This window comes from Carettochelys insculpta, chromosome 5 (genome assembly GCF_033958435.1).
Source record: "Carettochelys insculpta isolate YL-2023 chromosome 5, ASM3395843v1, whole genome shotgun sequence".
Taxonomy (NCBI): Eukaryota; Metazoa; Chordata; order Testudines; family Carettochelyidae; genus Carettochelys; species Carettochelys insculpta.
In genome coordinates, this window is record NC_134141.1 from 90266527 (window position 1) to 90279448 (window position 12922).

Genomic DNA, 12922 nt, shown 5'->3' on the forward strand with positions numbered 1-12922 from the left:
TCCCTCCGCCCCCCATCTGTCCACATCAGTCTAAAGCAGGGTTTCCCAAACTTTATATAGTTGGGACCCTTTTTTTCCCCCAGTACTCTTTTTCGCAGCCCAAAAATATAAATGCATATAAAAAATGAAAAATAAATACATTTTCACTGTTTTTTATTCACAACAATAATCGTACATAGCAATAATCTGTATATTTTCTAAGGACTGTTATTTCCGCCCCCCCGCCAAGAATCAGTACTGGGCCATGGACCACACTCTGGGAAACACTGGTCTAAAATGTGGCACACAGAACTGCAACAGAGCTCACCAATGCAGGACTACTTTTGATATCTTCTGGACAGCACTTGTTAATAAACCAGAGTACACCATTAGCCTTTTAGGTATTGCTTGACACTGTTGGCTCATTCAATTTGTGATCTAATATAACTCCAATATCTTTGCCTGCAGTACTACTGCCCGATCTGTTGTTCCCCATTGTGTGGTTGTGCATTTGATTTTTTCCTTCCTAAGTATTTTATCTTCCACCTGTCTTCGCTAAATTTCATCTGACTTAAATTCAGACCAGTTTTCCAAGAAACAGATTTATTGGAACATAAACTTTTGTAGGCAAAGACCCACTCAGTCAGATGCACCTAATAAATCTGTTAGCCTGTAACAGTGTTTCCCAAATCATGTTCCATTGAACCGCAGGGTTCCGTGAAGTGAATATAAGGGTTCCGTGAGAAAATTCCATTACAGTAACATTTTGTGATTTAAAAAATAATATTCAAGCATTTACAAATTTTATTAAAAACAATTTTCATTTGTATTTGCCATGATAAGTGTCCTTGTATAATGTTAGCGTAGCCAGTGAGTGGGGACGATGATATCACGACATAGTGCTGTGCACGCAGTCAGCCAGTGGTGTGATCACCTGCTATATACCACTGTAAATCTCCATACTCGCTTTCAGGGAGTGTGGATCTTGGGACAGCTTATGTCAAGAATATTCACCTTTATCAGATGTGCAATTCGTCAGGTGTCACCCTTCAGCAGCACATACTTGTGCAAAACTGTTTTCTCAAATTAGGCAGCAACAAAAACGAAACACAGAAATCAATTGACTGCCACACCCCACTTGTGAATCCATCTTTTCAGTATTAAAACTAAATATAAAAAGAAGCTGCCAAGAAAAAACATTCTTCATGTTGAAAACTGCTAATATAATGCATATTCGGTTTTGAGCTTTATTTATTTTAAAGGATATGCATTTAAATTAAATGTTGATCTCATGACCTTGCTTAGCATTTGTTTATTACGATCCTTATTTGTGGTCTACTTTTTCAGCTCCATATATAAAAGTGTTATTAGGAATTCCATAGGATTCTTTTGAGTTTGAAAGGGTTCCATGGCCAATTAAAATTGGGAAACACAGGTTTAAGGTGTCACAGGACTTCTCATTGTTTTTGCAGCTACAGACTAAACACAGCTACCCCCTTGATACAATTTTCAAAGGTTGTTTTGAATTTTAATCTTATCCTTCAAAGTACTTTCAACCCCTCCCAGCTCAGTGTTATCCACAAATTTATGTACATACTCTCCACTCCATTACCCAAGTTATTAATGAAAATATTGAATAGTATCAGTCCAAGGCCTGTATTTTGCAGAACCTCATTAGGATATTTCCTCCGAGTTTGAGTAAAACCATTGCTAACTACTGTTTCAGCATGGTCTTTCAACAAGTTGTGCACCCACAAGTGGTTAATCTAGACATTTCCCCAGTTTACTTATTTGAGAACCAGTCATAGTACTGACCCCTCCCAACATAACTGAAGTACACTTCTGTTGGGGTTAAAACAAGGGCTGGTTCTATTTGGAACTCTCTCTCAATTGTACAAAACCCTTGGACACATCCTATAAATGCATAAAATGCAAACACCAACTCAGTGCCGAAATATCATTCCTCTGCACTATTTCCAGAAAATATATAAATACGTAAGATATTATACAGAGAAACAGTGCTAAAACCAGCAGTATTAGAAGCTCAAGGATCATAAAACAAACTGAATAGTTTATATAATTGAAAAGTAGGTAACTGCTAAGTAAAATATTACTCAAAAACACAGATAAAGAACATCCCATAAATACTACACAAATTAAGAATCATTTAGAATACATTTAAAAAAACTGACAAAAACACTGCTTGTGCTTGAATACCTACATTCTATTGTGGCAAGTATTCAACTGTTTTTACCTCACAAAAACACCAACATTATACCACCTGTACCTCTGTATTCATAGCAATTTCTACACAGACCACATTTTAATCAAAGGGGTCATCTATAAGCACATAAGTTTAGGTGTCAGTATCAACAACAGTATGCCCTCTTGGGAAAAGAGCTACTTTCGGGTCAGTAAAAGAAGTTATACTTCCCAAAAATTTGTCAAGCCTTCCTTCAAAAGTATTAGATTATTCTAGAAAGAAGACTCACTGAAAAGCCTATACTTAATATTCTTAGAAATCTCTTGTTGGTATTTGAAATATAAACATTTATAAGAAACCCTAAAAACAACAGAAGCCTACGATTCAAGCTGAGTAGAGAGAACTTTTCTGAATAGCCTAAACTAATAATGGTATAAAGTTGTAAATGTGAAAAAATACTTTTACATTCAAATGGAAGTAATCATACCCAACTTTGCTTAAAAATATGAAGTATATTCTAGACCCATGGGAAAAATTCAATATTACCATTTATCTTAAAACCATACATCATTCACTAATGCCATTAAAGGAAAAACACCTATGGTTGTCAATTAATCACAATTAGCTCAAAAAACAAAATCACCATTAATCACAGTTTAAACCACATCATTAAAGAGTAGAAGACCAACAGAACAGTATTAGTTTTTTTTAGATATTTTTCCAAATTTTCCAATATATTCACATCAGTTACAACCAAATGAATAATGCTCACTTAATATTTTTATTACAAATATTTGTATTGTAAAAATGGTAAACGAAACAGTATGTCTCAATTCATCTCACCCAAGTAACTGTAATGTAATCTCTATTGTGAACGTAAAATTTACTTTTTTTTTGTTAAATAACTGCAATCAAAACCATAACAGTGCTGATGATGTTCATTAAAATAATTTGTTAATTAAATTTGTGACTGAACTCCTTGGGGAAAACTGTATGTCTCCTCCTCTGTTTTATCCACATTCAGACATATATTTCATGTGATAGCAGTCTGGGATGATGAGCCTGCACATATCTGTTTTAAGAATGCTTTCACTGAAGAGCCGACAAAAATGTAAAGAAGGCTCCAGCATGAGATTTCTAAAGATAGCTACAGCACTCAACCCAATGTTTAAGAGTCTGAAGTGTCTTTCAAAACGTGAGAGGGATGAGGTGTGGCACATGCTTTTAGAAGTCTTCAAACAGCAACACGCTGATGCGGAAACTACAGAACTGAACGACCAAAAAGAAAATCAACGTTCTGTTTTTGACATCTGACTCAGATGATGAAAATGAAGATACAAGCAAGACAGAAAAGGTCTGTGTTAATCTGCACTGATTAGGCCTCAACTGGACCATTGTGCCCAGTTCTGGATGCCACATTTCAGGGAACATATGTATCAAAGTCCAGAAAAGAGTAACAAAAATTTTTAAAGACATAGAAGACATAACCTAAGAGGGAAGACAAGGGAAAAAACTGGATTTCCAGGCTTCTTCATCTGGAAAGGAGAAAGCTGAGAAGAGGCATAATATTTTACAAGTACACAAAAGGTGGAAAGAAGAAGAATTTTTCTTATTAACTTTGTATGATAGGACAAGAAACAATAGGCTTAAATAGCACCAAGGGAGTTTTAGATGTATATTAGGAAAAACTTCCTGACAGGGTAGTTAAGCATTGGAATAAAGTGCTTAGGGAATTTCTAGAATCTCCACCGTTGGAGATTTTAAATTCAGGTAAGACAAAACTCTTCTCATGAACCGTCTAGATAATACTTTGTCCTGCCATTAGCACAGGAAACTAAATTGGACCACCTTCTGAGGTCCCTTGCAGTTCGTGATTGATGTGTATCAGTCTCCTTTGCTTTGGATCATTATCAATGAGAACTCTTTCATTAGCACTGGCACATGTCCTCTGCAATAGGGGGTGAAGCATGAACGGGCATATGAATCTTGAACACCCCTGGGACATATGTAACTTGTGATGCTGGCTATGACAGTATCATGTGAACATATGTTCTCACTGTTATGTGATATCAAACAAGAAAAGGGAAGCACTATCTCTTGCAAATGTAAATAAACTTGTTTCTCTGAGCAACTGGCTAAACAAGAAGTAGGACTGAGTGGTCTTTTAGGCTCTAAAGATTTGCCTTGTTTTATTTTTGAATGCCATCATGTTTGTACATAATTCTAAATTTGTAAATCAACTTTCATGACACAGAGATTGCACTACAGCACTTGTAATGGGGAAATTGAAAAATACAAAGTCTTTCGGTTTTCACAGTGAAAATACTTGTAATATTAAGTGAGCACTGTACCCTTTGTATTCCATATTGTAATTTAAATCAAATATAATTTAAAGTATAGAAAACACGAAAAGTATTAAAAATCAATGGTATTGTATAATTGTGTTATTTCTAAAATGCAGATTAGTTTTTAGATTTTGGCAGGTCTAAATAACCCAAACATTTGCTTTCACACACCACCACATTTTGAATGAAAATTACTAATGGGGAATTTTAGGAATGAAGAGCTAAGTTATCTACTTAAATCACTCAAGTCTTCACATACATGAACGCTGACATTCTTGTGGCTATTCTGCTAACCACCGCTGTATTTTGTGCACACTTGATACTGTACTTTTGATATTTTAATTTTAAGTGACTGTTATATAATATTTATGTATATTTAACTCAACTGAGGTGGGGGCAGTGGGAGGATCACATGAAGTTAAAATATTTCAATCAGATACTAAGACCTGTTTGAAAACATTGGTTGAAACAGCACAAGTTAATATACAGAATCACACAATCCACCAGTAGGTTTAACACTTTATAAAATGAACTGACTAAATATGAAACATTTTTAAAGACTTTACCACCATGTTATTTTTTAATCTTAGAAAAACCACTGCATACAAGAAAGAATAAATTAGCTGATTAATACTAAACTTTATTAATTAAATTAATACCATTTTATGGCACAACCACTAGCTGTAAGCAGCAGTGAACTGCGCTGTCACCACTTAAAAGAAAGGCCTCATTTGTAGCTGACATAATGACAAAAATGTACTTCAGAAAGTTGCTGCCCCAAATACAAGGAACTATTCTCCTACATAGCTCTGAAAAATATCTAGTGCATCATCTGAAAAGAAATAAATCACATCCATTAGGAATACAGGGGTTTATAACTAAAATTTATCATGCATTACTACATTTTTCCCACTTTAGACACTAGTCACTATTGGGAATGAAGTACTGCTTTAGAAAGTGATCATTCTTTGTAAAAGGGTTACTCTATTTAGACTTCTTTGCTTTACTGCCAAGTGTAAGCCATACAAGGAAGATGAAGTTCAATGTTATCTATTTTGTTTAGTTCTTTCATATGTCCAAGAATAACCTTTTCTGTTGCCTGTGAAGACAAATCTATATATTGTAACCACATCAGTTGTGCATTATCATGTGAAACAGCTCTTTGTATCAACACAAAATTTGTTCTTTTTCCACTAACAACCAAATGACTAAACCAGCCTGTACTAGATGAATAATCATTTTGTATCTATACAAAATGGCCTATTTTTATTTATTGGGTCACCTTTAGATATTTTACCTTCTTGAAAAAATGTGAAGTATAAAAGGTTCAAAGAAAAATGAACCTATTTGATTCTCAGGTATACACACTTCTCACAGATGCCAGTTCCACATTCCTGTACCATGCTGATCACACACCATATCCAATCAGCATAACTGAAAACACACTGCTATTCAATTTGTTATAAAAAGGACAATTATTTAGGCTATCTTCTAACAAAGGGAAACACAAACTAGTCCCAAGCTATGGCCTTTAACACTTCCGTTTTAAATCTACACAACACATGAATGATTTTTTTTACATAATGAAGTGAGGGGGAGGCTCAGCACAGGAACCCCATTGTCATCAAAAGCTCCATTACCCTCTGAAGCATCTTGAAACTGAGTTGTGAGACTGCATGTAGAAACTTTGTAAAATATGTGTTTTGTTCAATGCAGTTAGTCAAAACACAAAGTAACACAGTAGTAGTCACAATTATGCAATACTACAAACATCTTGATAAGACTATTCCACTGCATTGAGTCTATGCATTTTGTTATCTCTCCAACAGATTTCAATAAGTCCCATCTGAAGCAACGAAACCTTAAAAACTTTTTTAAACCCAAAATTATACCATATTAAATCTGAGAAACTGTTCTTACAGTAACTCATATTAAAATATGGTACCTTCCATTCTTTCTATCAAGATAAATTTCTACGGGTTCTAACTTCAGGGCACAGGTCTTGCATTAGAAAAAATCATTCTATTTCTATTATAAGGAAAAGCACTACAAAAAGTGGCAGGCTATCCTGCCCCAAGCATAATTAAATTATAATTAAAGAATAATTAAACAAACTAACTCTTCTCCAATGATGAACTAGGCAACCAAACTCTTCATCTTGAAAAATAGAGGTAATGCAACCTTATTTACAGAGAACTAAGTGAACAAACGTTTACAAATAAAGAGCAGACGTTCTTTTTAAAGGGCGCGCATATCAGATGGTTCCCTTCCTGTAGCTAACCCCCCTGAAAAAGTAAGGGAAGAAAAGCAAAACAGGGTGATCTCTCCAAAACCTCTGGCCCTCTTTCAAATAAAACAATTAAGAACAGCACCCTTTGGAAGAATGTATTTGCAGAGAAAGGAACTGAACTGCCAGGCTTAGTAACTATTTCTGAAAGAAACTATTTTTTTAAAGTCCACATGCATAACCAGGCGGTTTCATTTCAATACCTCCTTCTGCTAAACAAAGAAACTTCTGTGTTTGAGAAGCTTAAAAACTTTCCATCTCACCAGATTCTTCTTGCAACCTCCATAGAAATTACGATCCCACACACACAAACAGCATTGGAAGAGACAAAAGGAGACTCAGGCTTTTTTCAGGCAGACAAGACAACCCCACAAGAAGACTAAAGGCCAAAAACAGGATATCAGAATGAAGCGACAGCTCCTTTCCTTCCCCTCCCCTCGGCGCAAGGTTTCTTACCCAAACCTCCTCCGCAACGTTTACCTTTGATCGCGGCTGTCTCGATCAGCTTCACCCCACGGCAGCTGGGCGCCTTTCCACCCCAAGGGAATTTTAAATCCAACCAAGTTCTCTTCCCGGGAACCGAGCGGACGCAGCGGGAAGCAGGACTAGAGCAGAAGCGAAACAGCAGCGGCTTCTCGGCACTCCCGATCCGGTTTCCAGAGCTTGCCGATCCCGGCCGAGTCACATTCCCTCCGCCGCGGTGCTCAAGTCGGAGTCACTTCCTGCCCCTACCCCGGCCCCGGCCACAGGCACAGGCACAGGCACAGGCACAGAGGGCGAGTCCGCAGCGCCCACCGGGAAGCCCCCCTCCACACCCGACCCGCTCCGCCACCGCCCCCTACCGCCCGGCCCAGGCTGCCTCCTCCCCGCACTAGGCCTGCTCCCGCCCCGCCTACTTCACTGACCTATAGCGACTGCCGCATGCAGCCCGGCCCCGCCCGCACTGTGCCGCCAACCGTCGCCAGGGGCGCCAGGCGAAAAACGCGCAGCTTCCTCCTCGCTTGCCCCTCCCTCTGCACGTTGCCCCGAGGGCCGTTGAGTGAGCCGCGAGTACCGAGACGCCGCCGCCCGCGCCGGGTACACCGGGGTAAGGGGCGCCTGCGACACGCGAGGCAGGCGGCAACACCGCCACCCAGGCAGAGGGAGACACTGCACCGCCGCCGCGAGGGAGGGGCAGGCGGGTCTCTCACACTCCCTCCCACCAGCCGCTAGGGGAGAGCGAACCTTCCTGCCTCACCCCAGAGTCAGACAAGTCTGGATCCAGTGCGAGCGGCGGCAGGACACAGCCAATCCGGAGCCAGGGGCGGCCAACCCCAGCCAATCACGCTGCTCCGCGAGCAAGGCCTCAGCAAGTCGCGTTGCGTGAGACTGGGAAGTGGTGGAGCGAAAAAGCTGGGAGGGGGAAGGGACGATTGCGTGCTGGTGGGCGGGGAAGCGCGAGGGAGGAGGTAGGGGAAGGGCGTGGGAAGCGGCCGGAGTTGATCGAAAAGGTAGCGGCGGAAGAGCGGAGGGGGAGGGGAGCAGGACGGAGCTAGCGTGTGGGGGAGGGAAATGCGGGATGCACAGGGACTAAGGCAGCGCAGGAGAGGCTTGGCCTAGGTCAGCGGAACGGTACTTGGCCGTTTCGTTCTTACACCCCCCAGTGCCGCGCCTGTGAGCCCCTTTTTACCTCAGGAAGCCATCGCCACGTGGTTTCGCCGCCTGTTTCTCTGTAGGGTAAAGGTGTAACTGTTTCACTCGGCTGCTCTTTGGCAGAGTTAAAGCAGTGCAGGGCGCGGCGGCTCGTTTTCCTTTGTAAGAGGTGTCACTTGTTTAGACACTCAGTCGGGAGTCTGGAATGACGCTTGTTTCCTTGGGTGTAAGCAGCTCAGCATCCTAATTTCTTAATTGCACATATTACAGTCAGTCAGTCAGTCAGTCTTGTGCCAGGCTTTTGTTCTCTTGCACGCATAACAGCCTTGTTTAGTTGTCGCGCCAATGTGTCATTTATCGCCAATATGTTTACTGGGGAGTAAGGGGAAAAGGCACGGTGCCCCATGTGGAGTTTCCAGTAAATAAAATAGTGTTCTATTAAACTACTTAAATGCTAATAATACTATCGTGTTATAGTTGCGATGTTGGACACAAAAGTAAGAAATTCAAAGTTGTATTTCCTACTGAAAAGTTTGATCCTTTTATACGTACGCAGTCTTTTACTGAATATGCTATTAAATGTTTCATAACATGCAAGTGTGTGTGAAATGTAGCTAGCAGATTTGTTTTGTGTCACGTGATTTATTCATCTGTGCGTGTTAACCTCAACAATATGTGTTAGTAACTGTTATTTTTGCTTTTTTAAATCCTTAGTTGATTTTAAATATTTTAGTGAATCTGTTGTTTATGCAAGATGCCAGATTGGCAGTTCTGAAGTTCTCCTGAGCCACAGGATAGGCAGTGGTAACAGCAGGGTAGAGTTCCACATGCTGGTCACCTTATGTTCCTTAATCATGTTCTGAAGGGACCACATCTAAGGATGTAGTTTTTATGCTCATTTAATCTTTGGCCGCTCTAATGGGACTGTGAACAAATATGCCAGTAAGAAGGGTGGCTTTGCATTGATAAACGCCCATTAAAAACTGAACAAAATCCAAACTCTTTTTTTTATGTAGGCTACTGAACAGTCCTCAGATAATAATGGCTTGTGGTCACTACTAGCCTGCACCAGGTTTCAGCACACAACCCAAGCCAACATCTACGTGACGACAGACCTACATCAGTATAATTACGTTGCTCAGATGTGTGGGGAAAAATTCACACACCCTAGGCAATGCAGTTATACCGAGTTTGCTCCCGTGTAGACAGCGCTATGCTGATTGGAGAGCTTCCTTCTCATGTGAATATAGCTCTCCCTCTCCTTGAGGGTGGTTTAACTATGCCAAATGGGAAAAATCTTTTCCACCAGCATGGTAGCATCTCCACTAAAGTGCTATGGCCGTGCCCCTATAGCACTGTATGTGAAGACAAGCGGCTACAAGTGACAAGTTCTACGTATCATAGCCAAGCCTCTGAAACTGATAATTACAATTAACGTGCCAGTTCGGAGTATTACTGTTCAGTTCAATGCAGCAGTGTGGGTGAGAGTAGTTTAGTTGAAATGAAGTGCATTTGATCATATTTAAATAAATGCTCTTAAGTTTGTCTTCAACTGATTATTTGAATATTTTCATATGTATATGGGAATTACATATTTTACTGATGGAGGCTCAATTATCCACATATAGGAACTTCTGGAGCTTTATTAGGACGTACACATAGGCTGCTTTCATTCATTTATTGCTTGTTTATATTTTCCATTTAATAAAGAATGCACACCTAACTGAGAACAAGGACTATGCCAAATTTTAAACTTTTAAATAAAATCATTGTATCTATGTGAGCAGGAAGAGCTCTTACATATTTTTTCAAAACCATGAAACCACTGTCATTTTCTTATGTTCATGTAGGTCTCATGGATAACTTGATGATTACATGTTCATTCTCGCTGGACAACTAGTCGCTGGCAATTGTCAAAAGACAGGACTTTTGGTTTGACCCAGTATGACTATTCTTGTGTTCTTAAGTCATTTGCTTCAAAGCAGCTCACCTTTGGGCTAGAATCCAGTATGCCAAACTTCAGGACTCATAATTAAAAACAGATACTGACTCAGATTACCTCTTGACTAGTCAGCATGTCACTACAGTGGTACTTGTAAGTTTCTCATCTACTTTGCAGTTAAACTTTGAAGTAGGGCACTACTCCATTCCCCAGGAGTGCAGTAAGGACTTCGAAGTTGGGCTCCCTACTTCATAGTTAACTTCAAAGTAAGGGAAAATGTGTGTAGACTTTCTGGCTACTTTGATATAGTGCCTAACTTCAAAGTTAGTGCCTAGTGTAGATGCACCCTTACTGAAAGAGGGTGCATAGACTCTTTAATAAAGAGATATGTTGTAATTTTGTGAATGCTACTACTCATTGATGAAAAATCTCATAGTATGAGAGTTTAATAAAGAAACATCATGTGAGTGGTTCACACCTGGGACCGGATGGCCTACTGGCCAGGCCCCCTGGCCAGGGCCTGTTAAGTGGGGCTTCAACCCCACCCAAGAGTCTGTGAGTTAAGTTTGGGGCATGGCCCCAAGAATCTAGTTCCCACTTTAGCAGGAGAGGATGTCTCTGTGGTAGCAGGGGCTCCCCCACACTCCTCAGTACCTGGGGGGAGGGTCCTGGGCTGCACCCTCCAGTTACTAACTGGGTGGTAGCTGTGGCCTGGGGCCTGCTACCTAAGAACCAGCTCCTGCCTCTTGGCTGGTCAGCCCCACACTGGCCTGGCTTCCCTCCCTTTATACCCCTCCAGGCCTGACACTGGCTGCAGGTAAACTGGGGTGGGGCTGATTGGGCCAACAGGCCTTGTTTAACCCCTGCCTTGCCTGGCCTCCCTCTCACACTCCCACACATCAATTTTAAGTAAATTAAAATAAGGCTTGACTGCTTCTATGTGGTACATGGTGTTTGTAAGGTATTAAGCAATCACTTATAGTTTAGGGGGTAGTATAGTTTATGTTTAAAAGGAAATACAAAGACAGCATTACTTACACAATACTCTTACTTCCTTATACTTAAGAGCTCTGAAAATTATTTTTAGAAGTTCATTTTTAAACCATTTCTAGCTTTTAAATTTGTTGGTTATATTTCTCCCAATGTCTACATTTAATTTTTCCAAACAGAGACAAATTTAACAAAATGCAGCTTCCAGGGATTACCATTAGGAAATATTTAGACAAAGCTAGATTACAGGAACCCCATACAAATATGCAGAGTAATTTAAGTTAACACTATACACAGCAATAGCCTGAAAGAGGAGAAATGAAATTTCATGCCAGCACTTTATCCTGTCATGCAGAATCATCTGTACTTGCAAGTCACTCCAGTAATGAGGATAATGATGCAAGCTTCTAAATTATATATACTGTGTTAAAGAATGTGGCGAACCGTGTTTGAATAGCAAGGTAGAGCATATACTTTGTATTCTCAATTATTTTTCATCATTACAATGTCCTGCACTTTGCTATCTGCTCCTGGGCAAACTTAGGCAAATAGAGCAGAGCAACACTGGGAAGGAGTAGGAGTCTTCTCATTTTAATCCCAAAGGAACACTGCTGTATAATTGTGCAGTCACAGAGAGCTTCTCAGTCAGGATTTTTGGTATTCAGGATGAAACCCAGTCCAAGCTGCTGATTAGTTTCATCACTGAACAGAGTTAATGAGTCACTGCACTTTAACATTCAGAATCCTTCATGTCATATGGTAAGGAAAGTAGCAGACATTACCTACTCTTTCGCCATCACACCAAGAGTACAGTAAACCCTCAATTTAACGAACCCTGATTTAACAGACTTCAGAAATAACGGATGCTGTCTGCTAACCCCTCCCCCAAATGCCAGAGCTGCCGGAGCCGTTGGGACTAGAGGAGCCACTGGGGCGGGAAGAGCCGCTGGGTGGACGGAGCCACCACTCAGCCACCTCCCATCAGGGTGGGTGGGCTGATGGCTGGTGGGTGTTCTGCCAGCCGGAGCCCTGGGCAGAGGTATGCCCGCTCCAGGGAAACTTAGTTTCCATGGACATACCCAGCCTTGGGTGGGTGATGAGCGGTTCGTGGCAGGCAGGCCCAGAGGCCCTCCTCTGTAAACAGTGCAGAGAGCCTGCTGCTGAGCTCTCTCTCCCAAGCCTGCTGCATTCCTCCCAGGTCTTGGCTGGAGCATTCCCTAGCGTGCCTTGCAAGATGCCGCTAATCATGCAGATTGATTTAACAGACTTTTGGCATTAATGGACACTCCTGCCTTCTCTTAGTCTGTTAAATCAAGGGTTTACTGACTATTGAAACATAGGCTATGTCTACACTAGCACCCGCCTTTCAAAAGGGGGATGCTAATGAGACACTTTGGGATATGCTAATGAGGCTCTGCAATGAATATGCAGCACCTGATTAGCATCGTGGTGGCTGTGGCACTTTGAAAGTGCCACTTGTGATCATGCGTGGCTCGTCTACACGGGTCCTTTTCAAAAGGACCCCACACACTTTGAAATCCCCT

The 12922-nt window shown here is 40.9% G+C and overlaps 1 protein-coding gene and 1 long non-coding RNA gene across 9 annotated transcripts in view; one reads left to right on the forward strand and one right to left on the reverse strand.

Moving 5' to 3' along the window:
* The window catches only part of ERBIN (erbb2 interacting protein), a 161361-nt gene extending 153760 nt beyond the window's left edge, over positions 1-7601 (reverse strand). For 2 of the 5 annotated variants that reach the window (XM_074995489.1, XM_074995490.1), the window contains exon 1: positions 7295-7600. The gene's annotated coding sequence lies outside the window, so the exon portion shown is untranslated. Of the gene's footprint in view, positions 1-7294 lie in introns of all 5 variants that reach the window. The other 3 variants (XM_074995493.1, XM_074995494.1, XM_074995495.1) reach the window with 3 other exon arrangements.
* A 62-nt stretch (positions 7602-7663) lies between these two features.
* Positions 7664-12922, forward strand: part of LOC142013738 (uncharacterized) — an 81238-nt gene continuing 75979 nt past the window's right edge. The window contains exon 1 of one of the 4 annotated variants that reach the window (XR_012645780.1): positions 7664-7901. This is a non-coding gene — a long non-coding RNA (uncharacterized LOC142013738). Of the gene's footprint in view, positions 7902-8281; positions 8305-12922 lie in introns of those variants that run through there. The other 3 variants (XR_012645779.1, XR_012645781.1, XR_012645782.1) reach the window with 3 other exon arrangements.